Raw genomic sequence first — 24,455 nt, 5'->3', positions numbered from 1 at the left:
AGGCAGCAGCAGCGATCGCAGGACTATGGGAATTGGGAGGAAATATTAGACGGCGGAGGACCCTGGGCACAACCAGGGGAATATCGCCGCCCCAAGGCAGAGCTGGAGGCAGCGTAAGCAGAGAGGCGCCGGTATGACGAGCTAGCACGGCAGAGCGGCTGGCAACCCCAAAAAAATTTTTTGGGGGGGCTCTCGGGGAGTGTAGCTGGGTCAAGTAGGAGACTTGAGCCAGCTCCCCGTGCTTACTGTGAGGAGCCGAAGATGGAACCAGAGCCAGTCGAGGTGGAATTGGAGGTGAGTAAGGGGAGTGAAGCTGAGACTGTGGATGAATTAATGGGGAAATTGGAGGAGAGAGAAATGATGGATTTGCTGGTGTGGAGCATAAAGCACCGCATCTGCTTGAAGGAGCATGTGCTGGATTTGATGTCACCTGAGTCAGCTCTCCATACTCGTCCTGAGGTGCGTGCTAGCAGTCTGGTGAAGACTGTGCCAGCACCACGCACCAGGCCTCCTTTGCGCCTCCCTAGCCCTGCACATCCTGTGCCAGCTCATCGCACCAGCTCTCCTGTGGCAGCCCCACGCACCAGCTCTCCTGTGGCAGCCCCTCGCACTCGCCCAGTGGTGAGTGTTCCCAGCCCAGTACCACCAGTGCCAACACCACGCACCAAGCCTCCTGTACGTCTCCAGAGCCCTGTACGCACTGTTCCTTCTTCCCGCACTCTTCCCGTTCCTTCTTCCCGTGCGTGCCCTCAGCCCGGTACCACCAGTGCCGGTACCACGCACCAGGCCTATAGTGCGCCTTGAGAGTCCAGTGTGCACTGTTCCTGCTCCCCGCACTCGCCTAGTGGTGCGTGTCTCCAGTCCGGTACCACCAGTTCCGGCACCACGCACCAGGCCTACTGTGCGCCTCAGCAGGTCAGAGTCAGCCGTCTGCCCAGCGCCGCCTGCACTGCCCGTCTGCCCAACGCCGCCTGCGCTGCCCGTCTGCCCAGCGCCGCCTGAGCTGTCCGTCTGCCCAGCGCCGTCTGAGCTGTCCGTCTGCCCAGCGCCGTCTGAGCTGTCCGTCTGCCCAGCGCCGTCTGAGCTGTCCGTCTGCCCAGCGCCGTCTGAGCTGCCTGCCTGCCCAGCGCCGTCTGAGCTGCCTGCCTGCCCAGCGCCGTCTGAGCTGCCTGCCTGCCCAGCGCCGTCTGAGCTGCCTGCCTGCCCAGCGCCATCTGAGCCGTCCGTCAGTCAGGAGCCGCTAGAGCCGTCCGTCAGTCAGGAGCCGCCAGAGCCGCCCGCCAGTCAGGAGCCGCCTGAGCCGCCCGCCAGTCAGGAGCCGCCAGAGCCGCCCGCCAGTCAGGAGCCGCTAGAGCCGTCCGTCAGTCAGGAGCCGCCAGAGCCGCCCGCCAGTCAGGAGCCGCCAGAGCCGCCCGCCAGTCAGGAGCCGCCAGAGCCGCCCGCCAGTCAGGAGCCGCCAGAGCCGCCCGCCAGTCAGGAGCTGCCAGAGCCGCCCGCCAGTCAGGAGCTGCCAGAGTCGTCAGTCAGCCAGGAGCCACCAGAGTCGTCAGTCAGCCAGGACCTGCCAGAGTCGTCAGTCAGCCAGGACCTGCCAGAGTCGTCAGTCAGCCAGGACCTGCCAGAGTCGTCAGTCAGCCAGGAGCTGCCAGAGCTGCCCGCCAGTCATGAGCTGCCCGCCAGTCATGAGCTGCCTTCCAGTCATGAGCTGCCCTCCAGTCATGAGCTGCCCTCCAGTCATGAGCTGCCCTCCAGTCATGAGCTGCCCTCCAGTCCGGAGCTGCCATTCAGTCCGGAGCTGCCCCTCAGTCCCCTCAGTCCCCTCAGTCCCCTCAGTCCGGAGCTGCCCCTCAGTCCGGAGCTGCCCCTCAGTCCGGAGCTGCCCCTCAGTCCGGAGCTACCCCTCAGTCCGGAGCTGCCCCTCAGTCCCCTCAGTCAGGAGCTGCCCCTCAGTCCGGAGCTGCCCCTCAGTCCGGAGCTACCCCTCAGTCCGGAGTTGCCCCTCCGTCCAGTGGCGCCCTCTAGGATGGTCTTCAGTCCGGGACTCGCTGTAAGGGTCCTCGCTCCAGAGGCGCCACCAAAGCGGGTATTGACTATGGTGGAGTGGGGGCCACGTCCCGCACCCGAGCCGCCGCCGAAAGAAGGCCCACCCGGACCCTCCCCTTCTATGTCAGGTTTTGCGGCCGGAGTCCGCACCTTTGGGGAGGGTACTGTCACGCCCTGGCCTTAGTTATCTTTGTTTTCTTTATTATTTTAGTTAGGTCAGGGTGTGACATGGGGGAGGTATGTGTTTTGTATTGTCTAGGGTTTTTTGTATGTTTATGGGGCAATGTTTAGTCTAGGTGTATGTATGTCTATGGTTGCCTAGATTGGTTCTCAATTAGAGACAGCTGTCTATCGTTGTCTCTGATTGGGAGCCATATTTAGGCAACCATAGTCATTAGGTAGTTTGTGGGTGATTGTCTATGTCTATGTGTAAGTTGCCTGTGTCTGCACTTGTTATTATTATAGCTTCACGTTCGTCGGTTTGTTGTTTTGTTTAGTTTGTAAGTGTTCTTCGTCTTCGTTGATTAAATATGTGTTCATTTCACGCTGCGCCTTGGTCCTCCTCTCTTTCACGTAACGACGATCGTGACAATATTACTAATGAGGAAGCAGAATTGCCTAACAGCCCATTCTTCAATATTCATGTAATGTAACTGTTCATCATTACTATCATCACAAGGTAATACTGGTATAGCCTAATAACGAATTATTCACTCATGTACATTCCAACTTTCTCTCTCTCTCTCTCTCTCTCTCTCTCTCTCTCTCTCTCTCTCTCTCTCTCTCTCTCTCTCTCTCTCTCTCTCTCTCTCTCTCTCATAAGCAAGCAATGCTGTTTTATAGTGTTGTAACTGTACTGTTTAAACATTTTCTTCTCCTGGGCTGGAAGATGTTCAAAAATCATTCTCTCACCATTGGGTTTAAGGTGCTACTGTGCTGAGACCAGTTCTAGGTTACGTCCCAAATGCAACTCTATTCCCTATATAGTGCTCTACTTTTGACCAGAGTACTAATCACCTGCTGTACTTAGTACTTTAATCAGGAGTTATTAACAAGCCAGTGGTGGGTATCAGACCTGAGTGAAAATACTACTTGAAATAATTAAAAATATTTTTGCTGGGCTTGATTGGCCTTACCTGGCCAGCAATAGACATAATACACAAGACAGAATACAAACATGGAATTTGCACTACATACATTATATACAATATAAATAGAGTTCACGTAGATACTTAAAGGATAAGTACATCTACAGTGAGGATATGCCAATAACAGTGGAAATATATGCATTCTGAAAGTATTCAGACCCCTTGACTTTTTCCACATTTTGTTACGTTACAGCCTTATTCTAAAATGGATTAAATACATATAAATCTCAGGAATCTACACACAATATCCCATGACAAAGTGAAAACAGTTGCAAAATGTTGTTGTTGTAAATTTATAAAAAATAAAAAACAGAAATATCTTATTTACATAAGTATTCAGACCCTTTGCTATGATACTCGAAATTGAGCTCAGGTGCATCCTGTTTCCATTGATCATCCTTGAAATGTTTCTACAACTTGATTGGAGTCCACCTGTGGTAAATTCAATTGACTGGACATGATTTGGAAAGGCACACACCTGACTATATAAGATCCCACAGTTGACAGTGCATGTTAGAGCAAAAACCAACCATGAGGTTGAAGGAATTGTCCGTAGAGCTCAGAGACAGGATTGTGTCAAGGCACAGATTTGGGGAAGGGTACCAAAACATTTCTGCAGCATTGAAGGTCCCCAAGAACACAGTGGCCTCCATCATTCTTAAAAAGAAGAAGTTTGGAACCCCCAAGACTCTTCCCAGAGCTGGCCGCCCGGCCAAACTGAGCAATTGGGGAGAAGGGCCTTGGTCACGGAGGTGACCAAGAACCCGATGGTCACTCTGACAGACCTCCAGAGTTCCTTTGTGGAGATGGGAGAACCTTCCAGAAGGACAACCATCTCTGCAGCACTCCACCAATTGTGGCTTTATGGTAGAGTGGCCAGATGGAAGCCACTCCTCAGTAAAAGGCACATGACAGCCTGAATGCCAAGCGTCACGTCTGGAGGAAACCTGGCACCATCCCTACGGTGAAGCATAGTGGTGGCAGCATCATGCTGTGGGGATGTTTTTCAGAGGTAGGGACTGGGAGACTAGTCAGGATCGAGGGAAAGATGAACGGAGCAAAGTACAGCGAGATCCTTGATGTAAACCTGCTCCAGAGCGCTCAGGACCTGACTAGGGTGAACATTCACCTTCCAACAGGACAACGACCCATAGCACACAGCCAAGACAACACAGGACCGGCTTTGGAACAAGTCTCTGAATGTCCTTGAGTGGCCCAGGTAGAGCCCGGACTTGAACCTGACTGAACATCTCTGAAGAGACCTGAAAATAGCTGTGCAGCGACACTCCCCATTAAACCTGAAAAAGCTTAAGAGGATCTGCAGAGAAGAATGGGAGAAACTCCGCAAATACAGGTGTGCCAAGCTTTTAGTGTCATACCCAAGAAGACTCAAGGCTGTAATTTCTGCCTAAGGTGCTTCAACAAAGTACTGAGTAAAGGGTCTGAATACTTATATAAATGTGATGTTTCAGTTCTCTTTATTTTTAGACATTTTTGCAAATTTATAAAAACCTGTTTTTGCTTTGTCATTATGGGGTATTGTGAGTAGATTAATGAGAGAAAGAAACTATTTAACTATTGTCAATTTTAGGCTGTAACGTAACACAATGTAGAACAAGTCAAAGGGTCTGAATACTTTCTGAATGCATTGTATGCAGAGGGTGGAGGGTAGGGGAGTGTAGCTCTCCAGGAACAGGGTTGGAGTGCCATGGCATAGTGCAATGGCAGGTGCTTATATTACCACAAAGCCTGTTTTAGCAAGGGCAGTGCCACTGAAGGCTTTCACCATTAAAAAGTAGTCAACCGACTTGCTATTGGTTAAGGAGGGATCACAGCTTTCCATCCAGATCAATATGTCCCATGCTGTCACAGAAGTGATAATGGTAAAGATAGGGGGTGGGGCCCAAAAGGAATAGCAAAAAATATAAACAATTTAATTCAAAAAAAAAATTGTTGGACATATAAGACTGTAAAACACCCAGCAAATCAGCAATTGATTAACATTTTGGAAATCTCTACCAAAGTATTTCCACACATAATTGATTGTATACAAATGTAAGCAAGGTCTGAAATTATGTTTTGTCTGTTTTAGTCAAATATTCCACCAGTTTGACTTTTTGACTTCCATTTGCAGTCTACAAATTATTTGTAATTATAACCTGACCATCCGCTCAAGAAAAGATTGTCCCGTGACTGAATCTAGTTGTTGATCCCTGGTTTAGATGCCACAGTACTGACCATCGAATGCACTGCCTGGTCAGTGATGGTCAATGGTTGTATGGTCAGGAAGTTTTTCTGACCTCATGATCTGACCAGGAAAAACTCTGGGTCCATAGTTTTAGCCTATACCTAGGGCTCTGGGTTTTTCCTGATCAGGTCTCAGAAAAAACATGTAATTAGAGGTTAATATACATATCTACCTCTATCGATCCAGTATCCCTGCACATTGTAAATATGGTACTGGAACTGACCCTGTATATAGTACGCTTACTTACTTTATCGTCTTCTTCTTCTTTCTTCTTTTTTATATCTCCTTTGTTTTTGTTCTACCTTGTTATTTTTAGTATTTCATTGTTATTGATTACTGCATTGATGGGGTTAGAGCTTGCAAGGAAGGCACTTCCCTGTATTTGTGCATGTGACATTAAAACTTGAAACGTAATACTGAGGAGAGGTGTCTGTATGCACAGTGAATTTAGCCTTTAAATTCTCCCATTGACAGTAAAGAAGATAACTGTCTGATCTTTATCAACAGTATGTTGATTACCGTTGAGATACACAGTATTCTCATTCCATGCCTATGGTTTGGGTTTAGTTTCAGGCGATTCTTTCTGATACTGCACCTGCTGTTTTCATGACAGACTGACCAGGAGAAACCAGGTGAAAGCTATGATCCCTTATTAAATCCACTTCAATCTGTGTAGATGAAGGGGAGGAGGCAGGTTAAAGAAGGATTTTTAAGTCTTGAGACATGGATTGTGTATGTGTGCCATTCAGAGGGTGAATGGGCAAGTCAAAATATGTAAGTGCCTTTAAACGGGTTATGGTAGTAGGTGCCAGGTGCACCGGTTTGTGTCAAGAACTGAAACGCTGCTGGGTTTTTCACGGTCCACCACCCAAAGGTCATCCAGCCAACTTCACACAACTGTGGGAAGCATTGGAGTCAACATGGGTCAGCATCCCTGTTGAATTGAAAAAAAGAAATCCTGATGTTTGGTACACTCAGTTGTGTTGGAGCTGCATTCCAGCCATTGTTGGAGTTCACGGGACATTTCCCATCCTGCCTTTGGGCCACTGTGTCTCCAAAACAAGACATTGGAAGATCCTGCCCTTTCCTGTTTGACTATGACTCACTTCCTGCCTAAGTCCCCATTGATACTTGTATACACCCTATCACAAACGGTCTAGAGACCTAGAGAGATCTGAGAGGATTGGATAGGGGTAAGCAATATGGTAAAAAGTTGACCTATCAGAGGGCAAAGTAGAGTCATTACTGTACTTTACCATAGTGACAACCTTTCAGTCATGGTCGTCACTACTTACCACAGCCACAAAGTCATAAACCCCAAACATTTCTACAATTTATCTTCTTAAAATGCGACTTTAAACCTAACCTTAACCTTAACCCTAACCTTAACCACACTGCTAACCTTATGCCTAACCCTAACCTTAAATTAAGACCAAAAAGCATTTTTGTTTTTCATCATTTGTTTTTTATTTTGTTCAATCAAAGCACATTCTGCATAGTTGCAGACGCTGTTGAGTTTGGGCTGCATGATAATCTTTTTTGGACTATTGAGCTAACCATCCTAAATTCTCAAGAAATGATTACCCGGACTATCTGCATTGACCCTTTTTGCACTAACTGTTTTGACTCATCACATACGCTGCTGTTGCTACTGTTGATTATCTGTCACTTTATTCCTAGTTATATGTACATATCTACCTCAATTATCTCGTACCCATGCACATCAACTCGGTACTGGTACCCTGTGTACATAGCCAAGTTGTCGTTACTCGTTGAGTATTTATTATTTATTTTATTATTACATGTTATTACTTTCTATAATTTTTCTATTTTCTTTCTCTCTGCATTGTTGGGAAGGGCCCATATGTATTGATTTTTACCCCTTTAACCTAACTCCTAACCTTAACCATCCTAACCTTAACCCCAACCTTAATCCCTAACTCCTAATCCCTAGAGCTAATGTTAGCCACCTAGCTAACGTTAGCTACAACAAATTAGAATTCGTAACATGTCATACATATTGCAAATTCGTAACATTTTGTACGAATTGCAATTCATAACATATCATACAAAATGGATGATGGCCATCCACAAATTAATACATACCATATGAAATGTAACATATCGTACTAATTGGAGTGCCCAGAATTTACATTTGCTATGTTACGTTTACCCCTGAGTCGAGGTTGCTGTAAATCCATTCATGGTCTGAGTTCTGTGTGGTAAGGCAGTGAGCAGGGAGAAGTCTACATTCCCACCTCTCCAAGAACATAATAGTAGGAAACCATTAGACCTGCTGAGTGAGCCTTCAGAGGGTAAAAATGTAATCACTTCAGCGCTCTCTTTCTCTCTGGCGTTGAAAACCAATTCTGAAAACCTCTGTGTCTGTCAGTATCCTAACGAACCTCATAGAACCAGCCTGATAGCTACATTCACCATCTCTGTAAGTGGCAACAGAATGGTGAGCTATCACCCAATCAGGCTGGTTCATGAGGCTAGTGTTCATTCATGAAGTTAGTGTTGAAATATGGGGATTTGGCCCAGGTTATCAGACTGTTTTGGACTGATCCAAGTCTTGGCCTGAGCATTTGGTGTCTGGCCAGCATTCAGGTGAGATCTATGGCAACACTCAGTGGAATTAGGCCATTGTATTAATTGACAGACAGTAGTAAAGCTATGGTGGCGCTACAACCTAGAGTTTATTACCTGCATATGGACTGTGTGCTCAGTCGCCGGAGAATCTAACTAAGCTTAATTTAAAGCGGCAATCAGCAGTTGAAACAATAACAAAGCGTTTTCCACGCCCCTGTTTCGGTAAAAGCTGAGGGATGGGGTTGGAGAAGTATAACCACTCTCAAAATCATAAATAGAGCTACGGATGCAAGGACTGACCATCCATGATATCACAATTATAGTTTTAACCATGTTCTGAGGCTATACAGTGTTTGTTAACATTTATTTTGTTTACAAACATTGGAGTAAAACAAGCTTCTATTTTGGGTTCTGATGGAGTGTGACAGTTGAACTAAGCACATGAGGCATTTATAAGTTCAAAAATGTACAGTATGTAGCGACTGCAGATTGCCCCTTTAAGTTGCCATCCTGAACCTTTTTTCTGTCCTCCTTGATTGATCTCAAGATTGTGGCAACTGGCAAGAGGACGACCAGCAAGGCTGGGGAGAGAAGGGGAAGCTTGATGTTGCAGTTTTAATACAGTATCCAGCAGTGCTAGTTTCCTGAAGTGTGGTTTGATAGAATTTCAGCGTTAGATTTAATTAGACCTGATGGGGTCAGAAGCAGTTGTTATAGTTATTGTCTATTAATGACACAATGGCTTAATGCAGCGTTTCCAAAACTCGGTCCTTGGTACCGCAAGGGGTGCACGTTTTGGCTTTTGCCCTAACACTACACAGCTGATTCAAATGATCAATGTTTGGTTGATTATTTGAATCAGCTGTGTAGTGTTAGGGCAAAAACCCAAACGTGCACCCCTTGCGGTCTCAAGGACCGAGTTTAGGAAACCCTGGCTTAATGAATGTACTGTGAGGGAAATGTTATGTTTATGTATCAAATCAATACTACAAAATATTGAATCAATGCTACTTTCTAATAACTAATTAGAAAGGTTCATGCAGATGACTGACTGATCGTGTATGGAGGAATTGTCACTATCACTGTTCCTCAACTTGGCAGTACGCCGCCCAGAATATTACTATGGGAACAACCGAGGTATCTCAGTTTCAAGGTCTCAATTTGGAGAGAGAGAGAGAGCCTCGTGAGGTATTTGTCAATCACATGTGCGAGCCACCAGTCACATGTGCGAGCCACCAGTCACATGTGCGAGCCACCAGTAGTGATTAATGAATTATGCTAAATCATGCAAATATAACTTTTCTGTGTATAGCCGTATATAAGACAACTGCTGGGACCGCCCCAAAGGAGCGTCTGATAGACCTGTACAGTGTGTAGAGTTTGTTGTAACCTCTCCAGCTTGCTGATAATAAAGATTCATTTTAAGATTGGCTTCAGGTATCCCTGGTGTTGAATTTCCACCACAATCTGGCGTCAATCTGGATCAGTGATTCCACCTGTGGAGCATCCCAGTGAAGGTCTGCGAGGGAGACACCGGTGCCGCAATCCCTTGTGGGAAAGCGTAAGGGAAATTCTCGTCTGACCAAAGTTGCCGTGGACCTGCACAGACAAGACTTTTACTGAGAGCTGCCAGGGGAAGATCCGCGAACCTCTGTGTGACACGTCTACTGAATTTCAGTAAGTCAATTTAAATGAATCAGTATAAGAATAAAGTAAAAATTATAAAACCAATACATCTGAACAAAGAGATGTAGAAGAAGGGTACCACTAGTCTTAGAAGAAGGCTAGAATTAGTCTTAGGAGAAGGCTAGAACTAGTCTTAAGAGAAGGCTAGAACTAGTCGTAGGAGCAGGCTAGAACTAGTCGTAGGAGAAGGCTAGAACTAGTCTTAGGAGAAGGCTAGAACTTGTCTTAAGAGAAGGCTAGAACTAGTCTTAAGAGAATGCTAGAGTGAGTGCAGGAGAGGCCCCACTGACAATTCTATATGCATGGGAAGCGGCAAGACTATAAAATCTATAGAGACCATAACATTTATGACTATATAAACTATTGATACTATGATTCTGAGGGACTATAGATGCTGAGGGACTATAGATGATGTAGGGACCATAGATGCTATACCTATAGGGACTATGGATGCTATTGGGACTATAGATGCTCAGGGACAACCGATACTGTAGGTAGAGACTATGGTAACTATGGAGACTATAGAGGAACTGCAGAAGATACATATGTATGCATAGGAGGTAACGACGAGTGATACGGGAGATTACTGAGTGTGTGAATGTGGATGAGAGTATTGTGTGCTTGACTAATTAACTGAACAGGGGTTTAGCCCCGGTGTGAGAGTTGTGTGAGTGTGGGATGACGTGTTAAGCTGTAAGTGTTTTTCTAAAGAGTTCAACAAAAGGTTTGACCTTTTAGAGGTAGAGGCCGAGGTGCCCCTACTGGAGCTGATGGAGGGCAAGACTGGAGTTGCTACAACTGTGGGAAGGTAGGGCATCTTTCTGCCCAGTAGGAGAAGGCTAAGGAGAGTGACCGTCCCCACCTGCAGGCATGCAGGTGAACAACCCATTTGGAAGAGGAGGTGGACGAGGGGGCAACCAACATAGGATGAGGCGGAAATAGAAGAAGAAATGAATGAAGAAAACAATAAGAAACTGTCAAATGCTAAAATTGACCACCATGTCAACCCAGACCCCCCTTATTGATACCTTAGTTAATAAACATAAAATTCTATTTTGGTGGACACTGGGGCAGCGGTCTCGGTGTTGAAAATGTCTTCCCTGTCTGTCTCCCCCTCAAAGAAAACAATGCACACAGTGGGAGCGTCTGGAATTCCCTCTGAAGAATGTTTAACTTTTCCCCTGGACGTGGACAGGGGAAATGGAGACACCGATTCCTGTACTCCTCCGCCTGCCCAGTAAATTGATTAAGAAGAGATTTGATGTGTAAAATGAATTTATCTGTTGCCTGTACTGAAGAAGGATTGTCATTGGCATAGAGAGAAAATGGAATCTTCCCATGCCTGATGAACTGTTACTATGCTTGGCACCTGAATAATCACCATGTTGAGGGTCAGCTGAGAGAGCAATCCCTCTCTTCCCCGTTGCATGAAACTGGGATGTGTCTGAACACCTACATTGTACTGCTCCTGTTCCCTCAAGCAAAGAAGACCCTGAATACCAACAGAGATGGTCAAAACAAAAAAAGAAAGTTGAGATAACCATAAATGGGATATACAGAGGAGAAGACTTCGTAGGAAACAGGAAACTGTAAACAGGGCTGTGAGACATTTTAATCCCTAGACACATGAAAAGTGTGATGTATACTGAGGGTACGGGGCAACAGAAGACGAACAGCAGAGGGCCTAAGGAACTTGGAGATGGGGATTGTGCCGATAAAGCGGGGGACAGTTTGCGGGACTCAACCCAGAGGGGCAGATTCTGAGTGGACAGCCATACCCTATACCCGTGACGATAACGTGGAGCCGGGTTCCGGTGGCACTCTTCCTGTCGTCGATACCTGGAGGTGGTCTTGAGAAGAGCCAACTGGGCTCTCTTCCAGGTACGGTGACAGTGGCGGATGAATTTCTGGGCCGAGGGTATGCTGACCTCTTCTTCTTGCTCCGGGAAGAGCGGGGGCTGATATCCCAGGGAGCACTCAAAAGGCGAGAGACAAGTGGCTGAGCAAGGGAGGGTGTTGTGGGTGTACTCTACCCACACAAGCTGCTGGCTCCAGGTGGTGGGATTGTCGGAAACCAGGCAGTGAAAAGTTGTCTCCAGGTCCTGATTGGCTCGCACCGACTGGCCATTAGACTGGGGGTGAAACCTGGAGGACAGGCTGGCCGATGACCCAATGAGAGTGCAGATCGCCTTCCAGATCTGGGACGAAAACTGAGGACCTCAGTCGGAGACCATGTCCACCGGAAGTCCATGGATCTAGAAGACGTGCTGCACCATGAGCTGGGCCATCTCCTTCGCTGAGGGTAGCTTGGGAAGAGGGATGGTGGGCGGCTTTGGAAAACTGGTTCACCACGGTAAGGATAACTGTGTTGCCATCAGACGGGGGGAGACCAGTGACGAAGTCCATCGATATATGTGCCCAGGAACAGGAAGTTGTTGAAGGAGGTCAGCCGGAGCTTGCCGAGGAGTCTTATTCTGGGCACACACGTTGCAGGCGGCGACGAACGCGGAGACGTCTGGTACCAAGGTGGGCCACCAAAAATGTTGTTGTGCAAAGGCCAGGGTCCGACGGGAGCCAGGATGGCAGGCCAGCCGAGAGGAGTGAGCCTGTTCCAGAACAGAGTCCGGGACAAACATCCGTTTAGCCGGGCCCCTCCCCCGGGGTCTGGCTAGAAACGCTGTGCCTCATGGACCCGGTTCTCTATACCCCAGATGATTGCAGCCGCAACACAAAAGGTAGGGAGGATGGTCTCAGGGTCCTATTGTGTAGCAGTGGGGCAATAGAGGCGTGACAGTGCATCCAGCTTCACATTCTTGGACCCCAGGCAGTAGGAGATGGTGAAGTTAAATCGGGTGAATAGCAGGGCCCATCGAGCTTGCCTGGAGTTGAGGCGCTTGGTGGTTTTTGTGATCTGTCCATACTATGAATGGGTGATCCGCCCCCTCTAACCAGTGCCTCCACTCCTCCAACGCCATCTTCACCGCCAGAAGTTTCTGGTTACCCACGTCGTAATTCCTTTCCTTGGGGTTGAGACGATGGGAGAGGAATGCGCAAGGATGCAGCTTTTGGTATTGGGCCGAATGCTGGGATAGGACAGCCCCCACTCTGACATCCGAGGCATCGACCTCCACCACAAACTGCTGGGATGGATCTGGATGGATTAGGATGGGGCCGGTAATTGGCAACATCAGATGGTTTTGTGATGAATACGCCATCTGATTCGATGAAAAATGGAGTTGAATTAGTCTTTCTGACCATCATTTCATTTAAAGTACTCCAGTTTTTTTCCATCATTCTTTATATCATTCATCTTGGCTTCATAATACAGTTTCTTCTTCTATTTGTTGAGTTTAGTCACATAATTTCTCAATTTGCAGTAAGTAAGCCAGTCAGATGTGCAGCCAGACTTATTAGCCACTCCCTTTGCCCCATCTCTTTCAACCATACAGTTTTTCAATTCCTCATCAATCCATGGAGCCTTAACAGTTCTAACAGTCTGTTTCTTAACAGGTGCATGTTTATCAATAATTGGAAGAAGCAATTTCATAAATTCATCAACTGCCACGTCTGGATGCTCCTCATTAATCACATCAGACCAACAAATATTTTTAACATCATCCACATAAGAGTCAGAGCAAAATCTTTTGTATGATCTCTTATACACTATCTTCGGCCCAGCTGTTGGAACTTTGGCTTTCCAGGATGTTGCCAATATAATGTGATCACTGCATCCAATGGGTACAGATACAGCTATAGAACAAAGTTTTACAGTATCAGTAAACATGTTATCGATACATGTGGATGATCTTGTTCCTGTAGTGTTTGTTAACACCCTGATAGGTTGATTAATAACCTGAACCAGATTACAGGCACTGGTTACAGTAAGAAGCTTGAGCGGACAGCTTGATGAAACAGCAGAGGGAGCACTCCCCTATCCACATCGACGGGACAGTAGTGGAGAGGATGGAAAGTTTTAAGTTCCTCGGCGTACACATCACGGACAAACTGAAATGGTCCACCCACACAGACAGCGTGGTGAAGAAGGCGCCAAAAACACTCACAAACTTTTACAGATGCACAATCGAGAGCATCCTGTCGGCCTATGTCACCGCCTGGTACGCAACTGCTTCACCCACAACCGTAAGGCTCTCCAGAGGGTAGTGAGGTCTGCACAACGCATCACCGGGGGCAAACTACCTGCCCTCCAGGACACCTACACCACTCGATGTCACAGGAAGGCCAACAAGGAAAAAGATCATCAAGGACAACAACCACCCAAGCCACTGCCTGTTACCCCCGCTATCATCCAGAAGGCGAGGTCAGTACAGGTGCATCAAAGCTGGGACCAAGAGACTGAAAAACAGCTTTTATCTCAAGGCCTTGGAGGCCTAATTTATTTATAAAGCCCTTCTTACATCAGCTGATATCTCAAAGTGCTGTACAGAAACCCAGCCTAAAATGCCAAACAGCAAGCAATGCATATGTAGAAGGACGGTGGCTAGGAAAAACTCCCTAGAAAGGCCAGAACCTAGGAAGAAACCTAGAGAGGAACCAGGCTATGAGGGGTGGCCAGTCCTCTTCTGGCTGTGCCGGGTGGAGATTATAACATTGGCAAGATGTTCAAATGTTCATAGATGACCAGCAGGGTCAAATAATAATAATAATCACAGTGGTTGTCAAGGGTGTAACAAGTCAGCACCTCAGGAGTAAATGTCAGTTGGCTTTTCATAGCCGATCATTCAGAGTATCTCTACCGCTCCTGCTGTCTCTAGAGAGTTGAAAACAGCAGGTCTGGGACAGGTAGCACGTCCGGTGAACAGGTCAGGGTTCCATAACCGCAGGTAGAACAGTTGAAACTGGAGCAGCAGCACGGCCAGGTGGACTGGGGACAGCAAGGAGTCATCAGGCCAGGTAGTCCTGAGGCATGGTCCGAGGGCTCTGGTCCTCCGAGAACGAGAAAGAAAGAATTAGAGAGAGCATACTTAAATTCACACAGGGCACCGGATAAGACAGGAGAAATACTCCAGATATAACAGACTGACCCTAGCACCCCGACACATTAAATACTGCAGCATAAATACTGGAGGCTGAGACAGGAGGGGTCGGGAGACACTGTGGCCCCGTCCGATGATACCCCCGGACAGGGCCAAACAGGCAGGATATAACCCCACCCACTTTGCCAAAGCACAGCCCCCACACCACTAGAGGGATATCTTCAACCACCAACTTACCATCCTGAGACAAGGCCGAGTATAGCCCACAAAGATCTCCGCCACGGCAAAACCCAAGGGGGGGCGCCAACCCAGACAGGAAGATCACGTCAGTGACTCAACCCACTCAAGTGACGCACCCCTCCTAGGGACGGCATGGAAGAGCACCAGTAAGCCAGTGACTCAGTCTCTGTAATAGGGTTAGAGGCAGAGAATCCCAGTGGAGAGAGTGGGAACCGGCCAGGCAGGTACAGCAAGGGAGCAGGTACAGGCAGGTACAGTTCGTTGCTCCAGTGCCTTTCCGTTCACCTTCACACTCCTGGGCCAGACTACACTCAATCATAGGACCTACTGAAGAGATGAGTCTTCAATAAAGACTTAAAAGTTGAGACCGAGTCTGCGTCTCTCACATGGGTAGGCAGACCATTCCATAAAAATGGAGCTCTATAGGAGACAGCCCTGCCTCCAGCTGTTTGCTTAGAAATTCTAGGGACAGTTAGGAGGCCTGCGTCTTGTGACCGTAGCATACGTGTAGGTATGTACGGCAGGACCAAATCGGAAAGTTAGGTAGGAGCAAGCCCTTATGTCTGAAACACAGGCTTCCAGCGAGGGCAATTTTGGGGCTTCACTATGTTTCATCAAAATGTACAGCTGTGTGTCATCTGCATAGCAGTGAAAGTTAACATTATGTTTCTGAATGACATCACCAAGAGGTAAAATATATAGTGAAAACAATAGTGGTCCTAAAACGGAACCTTGAGGAATACCGAAATTTACAGTTGATTTGTCAGAGGACAAACCATCCACAGAGACAAACTGATATCTTTCCGACAGATAAGATCTAAACCAGGCCAGAACTTGTCCGTGTAGACCAATTTGGGTTTCCAATCTCTCCAAAAGAATGTGGTGATCGATGGTATCAAAAGCAGCACTAAGGTCTAGGAGCACGAGGACAGATGCAGAGCCTCGGTCTAACGCCATTAAAAGGTAATTTACCACCTTCACAAGTGCAGTCTCAGTGCTATGATGGGGTCTAAAACCAGACTGAAGCGTTTCATATACATTGTTTGTCTTCAGAAAGGCAGTGAGTTGCTGTGCAACAGCTTTTTCAAAAAAAATTGAGCGGAATGGGAGATTCGATATAGGCTGATAGTTTTTTTATATTTTCTGGGTCAAGGTTTGGCTTTTTCAAGAGAGGCTTTATTACTGCCACTTTTAGTGAGTTTGGTACACATCCGGTGGATAGAGAGCCGTTTATTATGTTCAACATAGGAGGGCCAAGCACAGGAAGTAGCTCTTTCAGTAGTTTAGTTGGAATAGGGTCCAGTATGCAGCTTGAAGGTTTAGAGGCCATGATTATTTTCATCATTGTGTCAAGAGATATAATACTAAAACACTTGAGTGTCTCACTTGATCCTAGGTCCTGGCAGAGTTGTGCAGACTCAGGACAACTGAGCTTTGGAGGAATACGCAGATTTAAAGAGGAGTCCGTAATTTGCTTTCTAATGATCATGATCTTTTCCTCAAAGAAGTTCATGAATTTATCACTGCTGAAGTGAAAGCCATCCTCTCTTGGGGAATGCTGCTTTTTAGTTAGCTTTGCGACAGTATAAAAAATACATTTTGGATTGTTCTTATTTTCCTCAATTAAGTTGGAAAAATAGGATGTTCGAGCAGCAGTGAGGGCTCTTCGATACTGCACGGTACTGTCTTTCCAAGCTAGTCGGAAGACTTCCAGTTTGGTGTGGCGCCATTTCCGTTCCAATTTTTTGGAAGCTTGCTTCAGAGCTCGGGTATTTTCTGTATAACAGGGAGCTAGTTTCGTATGACAAATGTTTTGTTTTTTTAGGGGTGCGACTGATCTAGGGTATTGCGCAAGGTTAAATTGAGTTCCTCAGTTAGGTGGTTAACCTTTACTGCTCAGGCGTTCCGCCAGCGGAACTCCTCCCACATTCCACTGAAAAGGCAGAGCGCGAAATTCAAAATATATTTTTTTGAAATATTTAACTTTCACACATTAACAAGTCCAATACAGCAAATGAAAGGTACACATCCTGTGAATCCAGCCAACATGTCCGATTTTTAAAATGTTTTACAGCGAAAACAGCACGTATATTTATGTTAGCTCACCAACAAATACAAAAAAGGACAGACATTTTTCACAGCACAGGTAGCATGCACAAAACCAACCTAACTAACCAAGAACCAACCAAACTAACCAACAAACAACTTCATCAGATGACAGTCTTATAACATGTTATTCAATAAATCTATGTTTTGTTCGAAAAATGTGCATATTTCAGGTATAAATCATAGTTTACATTGCAGCTACAATCAGAAATTGCACCGAAAGCAGCCAGAATAATTACAGACACCAACGTCAAATACCTAAATACTCATCATAAAACATTTCTGAAAAATACATAGTGTACAGCAAATGAAAGACAAGCATCTTGTGAATCCAGCAAATATTTCCGATTTCTTAAGTGTTTTACAGCGAAAACACAATATAGCGTTATATTAGCTTACCACAATAGCCAGAAACACAAGCCATTTCCCAGCAGTAAAAGTTAGCGATCGTGACACACCAGCAAAAGATATATAATTTTTGACTAACCTTGATAAGGTTCATCAGATGACAGTCCTATAACATCAGGTTATACATACACTTATGTTTTGTTCGAAAATGTGCATATTTAGAGCTGAAATCAGTGGTTATACATTGTGCTAACGTAGCTACTTTTTCCCACAACGTCCGGATTTTTTTCGGACACTTTTTCTGACACACATATTCTGACCAAATAGCTATTCATAAACATAACTAAAAAATACATGTTGTATAGGAAATGATAGATACACTAGTTCTTAATGCAATCGCCGTGTTAGAATTCTAAAAATAACTTCATTACCACATAAGGCTTACGTTATGTCGACCGAGTGCCCAAAACCTGGGCGCAAAACTAATAGTACACAGTTCGACAGATATATGAAATAACATCATAAAATGGGTCCTACTTTTGCTGATCTTCCATCAGAATGTTGTACAAGGTGTTTTTTGTCAAGAACAATCGTTGTTTGGATTTAGAACGTCCATTTTCCCTCTTGAATTAGCAAGCGCACTAGCCAAGTGGCGCGAAGCTCTCCTTTCTGAACAAAGGCACACAACGCAACACGCCTAACGTCCCGAATAAATTTCAAAAATCTGATAAAACTATATTGAAAAAACATACTTTACGATGATATTGTCACATGTATCAAATAAAATCAAAGCCGGAGATAGTAGTCGCCTATAACGACAGCTGTACAGAAGGCAAATCCAGGTCCAACCTCGCGCCTTCCTGAAAACAGGAAATGGGTGACACGTCATTCCAAGAGGACGTATTCCATCTCAGACCAAGATAAACACTCCATTTCTTCTCTCACTGCATCTTGACATCCAGGGGAAGGTGTATGACGTGCATGTATACTAATAGGTATCATGCCCATTTATAGGCAGGACCCAGAAGAGAGTATCGATTTCAGATTTTCCACTTCCTGGTCAGGAAGTTTGTGCCAAATGAGTTCTGTTTTACTCACAGATATAATTCAAACGGTTTTAGAAACTAGAGAGTGTTTTCTATCCAATAGTAATAATAATATGCATATTGTACGAGCAAGAATTGAGTACGAGGCCGTTTAAATTGGGCACGTTTTTCCCCCAAAGTGAAAACAGCGCCCTCTGTCCAGGTTAACATATTTTTGTACTCTGACGTCCTTGGGTAGGCGGAGGGAGTCTGGAAGGGCATCTAGGAATCTTTGGGTTGTCCGAGAATTTATAGCACGACTTTTGATGATCCTTGGTTGGTGTCTGAGCAGATTATTTGTTGCGATTGCAAACGTAATAAAATGGTGGTCCGATAGTCCAGGATTGTGAGAAAAAACCTTTTGTCAATATGGGGGCGCTGTTTCCACTTTGTAAAAAATCGTTCCCAAATTAAACTGCCTCGTACTCAATTCTTGCTCGTACAATATGCATATTATTATTACTATTGGATAGAAAACACTCTCTAGTTTCTAAAACCGTTTGAATTATATCTGTGAGTAAAACAGAACTCATTTTGCAGCAAACTTCCTGTTAGGAAGTGAAAAATCTGAAATCGGGGGCTCTGTTCCAGGGCCATCCTATTAATTTGCTTGAAATCTATGGATCTACATGCACTGCATACGCCTTCCACTAGATGTCAATAGGCAGTGAGAGGTGGAATGGGGTGTATAGCTTGATCTGAGGCCGAACAAGACCTCTTGGAATGACGTGACCAGTCTTTTCATTGTTCAGCATGGCGCGAGAAGGACCCCTGGATTGCGTTCTGAAAAGCTTTCGTTATAGACGTTAGATATCTCCGGCTCTGATTTTATTTGATATATGTGTTAAAAACATCATAAAGTCGTTATTTTAAACCGAGTTATATCAGTTTATTGCGATTTTCGTCATTTTCTTTTCTATGGTGGATTTGGACACTCCTGCGCCACATGGCTAGCTTTGGTTGCTAATTCGATAGATGAAGAGGACATTCTACAACCAAACAACGATTATTCTGGACAAAGGACCCCTTGTACAAGATTCTGATGGAAGATCATCAAAAGTAGGAACCATTTATGATGTTATTTCGTATTTCTGTCGAAAATGTGTAGTCGTATTTTTCGCCCTGATTTTGGGCGCTGTCTCGCTATAACGTAAGCTGTATGTCGTACTAAAGTTATTTTTAAAAATCTAACACAGCGGTTGCATTAAGAACTAGTGTATCTTTCATTTGCTGTCCAACATGTATTTTTTAGTAAAGTTTATGATTAGTTATTTGATTAGATTAGGTGAGTGTCAGAAATATATCCGGACATTCTGGGAAAAAGTTGCTACGTTTTCGCAATGTATAACCACGGATTTCAGCTCTAAATATGCACATTTTCGAACAAACCATATATGTATTGTGTAATATGATGTTATAGGACTGTCATCTGATGAAGATTGTGAAGGTTAGTGAAGAAATTTATATCTTTTGCTGGTTTTTTCGCTATCGCTACCGTTGCGTTGAATGAATGCTGTTGTGTGGTTGGCTATTGTAGTAAGCTAATATAATGTAATATAATATAATTTTCGGTGTTCCTCAAGGTTCCGTTTTAGGACCACTATTGTTTTCACTATATATTTTACCTCTTGGGGATGTTATTCGAAAACATAATGTTAACTTTCACTGCTATGAGGATGACACACAGCTGTACATTTCAATGAAACATGGTGAAGCCCCAAAATTGCCCTCGCTAGAAGCCTGTGTTTCAGACATAAGGAAGTGGATGGCTGAAAACTTTCTACTTTTAAACTCGGACAAAACAGAGATGCTTGTTCTAGGTCCCAAGAAACAAAGAGATCTTCTGTTAAATCTGACAATTAATCTTGATGGTTGTAAAGTCGTCTCAAATAAAACTGTGAAGGACCTCGGCGTTACTCTTGACCCTGATCTCTCTTTTGACGAACATATCAAGACTGTTTCAAGGACAGCTTTTTTCCATCTACGTAACATTGCAAAAATCAGAAATGTTCTGTCCAAAAATGATGCAGAAAAATTAATCCATGCATTTGTTACTTCTAGGTTAGACTACTGCAATGCTCTACTTTCCGGCTACCCGGATAAAGCACTAAATAAACTTCAGTTAGTGCTAAATACGGCTGCTAGAATCCTGACTAGAACCAAGAAATTTGATCATATTACTCCAGTGCTAGCTTCCCTACACTGGCTTCCTGTTAAGGCAAGGGCTGATTTCAAGGTTTTACTGTTAACCTATAAAGCGTTACATGGGCTTGCTCCTACCTATCTTTCCGAGTTGGTCCTGCCGTACATACCTATACGTACGCTACGGTCACAAGACGCAGGCCTCCTAATTGTCCCTAGAATTTCTAAGCAAACAGCGGGAGGCAGGGCTTTCTCCTATAGATCTCCATTTTTATGGAACGGTCTGCCTACCCATGTGAGAGACGCAGACTCGGTCTCAACCTTTAAGTCTTTACTGAAGACTTATCTCTTCAGTAGGTCATATGATTGAGTGTAGTCTGGCCCAGGAGTGTGAAGGTGAACGGAAAGGCTCTGGAGCAACGAACCGCCCTTGCTGTCTCTGCCTGGCCGGTTCCCCTCTCTCCACTGGGATTCTCTGCCTCTAACCCTATTACAGGGGCTGAGTCACTGGCTTACTGGTGCTCTTTCATGCCGTCCCTAGGAGGGGTGCGTCACTTGAGTGGGTTGAGTTACTGACGTGATCTTCCTGTCTGGGTTGGCGCCCCCTCCTTGGTTTGTGCTGTGGTGGAGATCTTTGTGGGCTATACTCGGCCTTGTCTCAGGATTGTAAGTTGGTGGTTGAAGATATCCCTCTAGTGGTGCGGGGGCTGTGCTTTGGCAAAGTGGGTGGGGTTATATCCTTCCTGTTTGGCCCTGTCCGGGGGTATCATCGGATGGGGCCACAGTGTCTCCTGACCCCTCCTGTCTCAGCCTCCAGTATTTATGCTGCAGTAGTTTATGTGTCGGGGGGCTAGGGTCAGTTGGTTATACCTGGAGTACTTCTCCTGTCTTATCCAGTGTCCTGTGTGAATTTAAGTATGCTCTCTCTAATTCTCTCGTTCTCTCTTTCTTTCTCTCTCTCTGAGAACCTGAGCCCTAGGACCATACGTCACGGCAAACCGGGCATGATGACTCCTTGCTGTCCCCAGTCCACCTGGCCTTGCTGCTGTTCCAGTTTCAACTGCTCTGCCTGCGGTTATGGAACCCCTACCTGTCCCAGACCTGCTGCTTTCAACTCTTAATGATCGGCTATGAAAAGCCAACTGACTTTTATTCCTGATTATTATTTGACCATGCTTGTCATTTATGAACATTTTGAAAATCTTGGCTCTCTCTAATTCTCTCCTTCTCTCTTTCTTTCTCTCTCTCGGAGGACCTGAGCCCTAGGACCATACGTCAGGACAACCGGGCATGATGACTCCTTGCTGTCCCCAGTCCGCCTGGCCTTGCTGCTATTCCAGTTTCAACTGTTCTGCCTGCGGTTACGGAACCCCTACCTGTCCCAGACCTGCTGTTTTCAACTCTTAATGATCGGCTATGAAAAGCCAACTGAAAATTATTCATGATTATTATTTGACCATGCTTGTCACTTATGAACATTTTGAACATCTTGGCATAGTTCTGTTATAATCTCCACCCGGCACAGCCAAAAGAGGACTGGCCACCCCTCATAGCCTGGTTCCTCTCTAGGTTTCTTCCTAGGTTTTGGCCTTTCTAGGGAGTTTTTCCTAGCCACCGTGCTTCTACACCTGCATTGCTTGCTGTTTGGGGTTTTAGGCTGGGTTTCTGTACAGCACTTCGAGATATTAGCTGATGTACGAAGGGCTATATAAAATAAACTTGATTTGATTTGATTTAATGCTATATTGTGTTTTCGCTGTAAAACACTTAAAAAATCTGAAATATTGGCTGGATTCACAAGATGTTTGTCTTTCATTTGCTGTACACCATGTATTTTTCATAAATGTTTTATGATGAGTATTTAGGTATTTCACGTTGGTCTCTGTAGTTATTCTAGCTGCTTTGGTGAGATTTGTGAGGGTGGCTGCAATGTAAAACTATGATTTATACCTGAAATATGCACATTTTTCTAACAAAACATATGCTATACAATAAATCTGTTATAAGACTGTCATCTGATGAAGTTGTTTCTTGGTTAGTGACTATTTATATCTTTATTTGGTCGAATTTGTGATAGCTACCTATGCGGTAAAAAAAATTGTGAAAATATGCGGTTGAGTCTTTTGCTATCGTGGTTAGCTAATAGAAATACATATTGTGTTTTCGCTGTAAAAAACAGCGAAAGAAATAGAAATACATATTGTGTTTTCGCTGTAAAACATTTAAAAAATCGGAAATGATGGCTGGATTCACAAGATGTTTATCTTTCATTTGGTGTCTTGGACTTGTGATTTCATGAAAATTATATTATATGATATCCCTGTCGCGTTAGGCTAGGCTATGCTAGTCAGCTGTTTTGATGGGGGGATCCGGGATCCGGGATTGTGACTCGTGAGAAGTAACATTAAGATCCACAACATTTATTCCACGGGACAAAACTAGGTCCAGAGTATGACTGTGGCAGTGAGTAGGTCCGGAAACATGTTGGACAAAACCCACTGAGTCGATGATGGCTCCGAAAGCCTTTTGGAGTGGGTCTGTGGACTTTTCCATGTGAATATTAAAGTCACCAAAAATCAGACTGCTAAACCGCCATCACTAACATTGAGTAGCTGCTGCCAACATACTGACTCAAATCTCTAGTCACTTTAATAATTAAGAAATGGATGTAATAAATGTATCACTAGTCACTTTAAGCAATGCCACTTTATATAATGTTTACATACCCTACAATACTCATCTCATATGTATATACTGTACTCTATACCATCTACTGCATCTTGCCTATGCCGCACGGCCATCGCTCATCCATATATTTATATATATTCTTATTCATTCCTTTACACTTGTGTTTGTATAAGGTAGTTGTTGTGAAATTGTTAGATTACTTGTTAGATATTACTGCACGGTCGGAACTAGAAGCACAAGCATTTCGCTACGCTCGCATTAACATCTGCTAACCATGTGTATGTGACCAATAAATTTGGTCGCATTTGATTTGATGAAAACCAGTCAATATTCAGATCCCCAAGAAAGTAGACCTCTCTGTTAACATCATATACACTATCAAGAATTTCACACATATTATTTAGATACTAACTGTTAGCAATTGGTGGTCTATAGCAACTCTACAAAAGAAAAGGCTTTAGATGTGCCAAGTGAGCCTGCATCCCAAACACTTCAATAACACTTGACATAAGATCTTCTCTAAGTGTTACAGGGATATATATGGCTCTGAATATATACAGCAACACCTCCCCATAAGCATTTATGTCTCTTCTATAGATGTTGTATCCTTGTATTGCTTCTGCTGTATCATCAAATTAATTATCTAAGTGAGTCTTAGAAATGGCTAATATATGAATGTTATCTGATTATTGATTTCATGAACCTTATTTCTAAGGCTACATATATTAATATGGGCTATTTTCAGCCCTTTCCTGGGTAGCTTATCGGCCTGGGCCTATCACATGGGCCGGTGGTGTGTTTTCCAGTCCTGTGGGCGCGCTCCACCTCAATCTTCCTGTGGTCCATCTTCAATTTCTCAGAGATCATTTTCCTCACTTTGTCCTCAGACTCCGTCCAGGTCTCATGTGGAGATTCTGCAATTCCGTCCACAACCATGTTGTTCCGCCTTGATTGTCCCTCGAGATAGTCTGACTTATCCGTCATTGTTATCATGGATTCACACACAGAACTGATGTCTTCTCTCAATGACTTACAGATTGCTGTCATCTTGCCGTTTTCCTGTTTCAACTCATTGAGCTGACCCTGGGAGAACTGCAAACTGTTCTTCAGGTCCTGGACCTCTCTGGTCAGGTCG

General features: G+C 44.8%; 1 pseudogene; it reads left to right on the top strand.

The window, feature by feature from the left end:
* The window catches only part of LOC120019878, a 68,076-nt pseudogene that overhangs the window by 7,091 nt on the left and 36,530 nt on the right, over nt 1-24,455 (top strand).

Source organism: Salvelinus namaycush, chromosome 25 (genome assembly GCF_016432855.1).
Source record: "Salvelinus namaycush isolate Seneca chromosome 25, SaNama_1.0, whole genome shotgun sequence".
In the NCBI taxonomy this organism is placed as follows: domain Eukaryota; kingdom Metazoa; phylum Chordata; class Actinopteri; order Salmoniformes; family Salmonidae; genus Salvelinus; species Salvelinus namaycush.
Note: the sequence above shows the minus strand (reverse complement) of the source record. Positions and strands in the feature narration are given on the sequence as shown.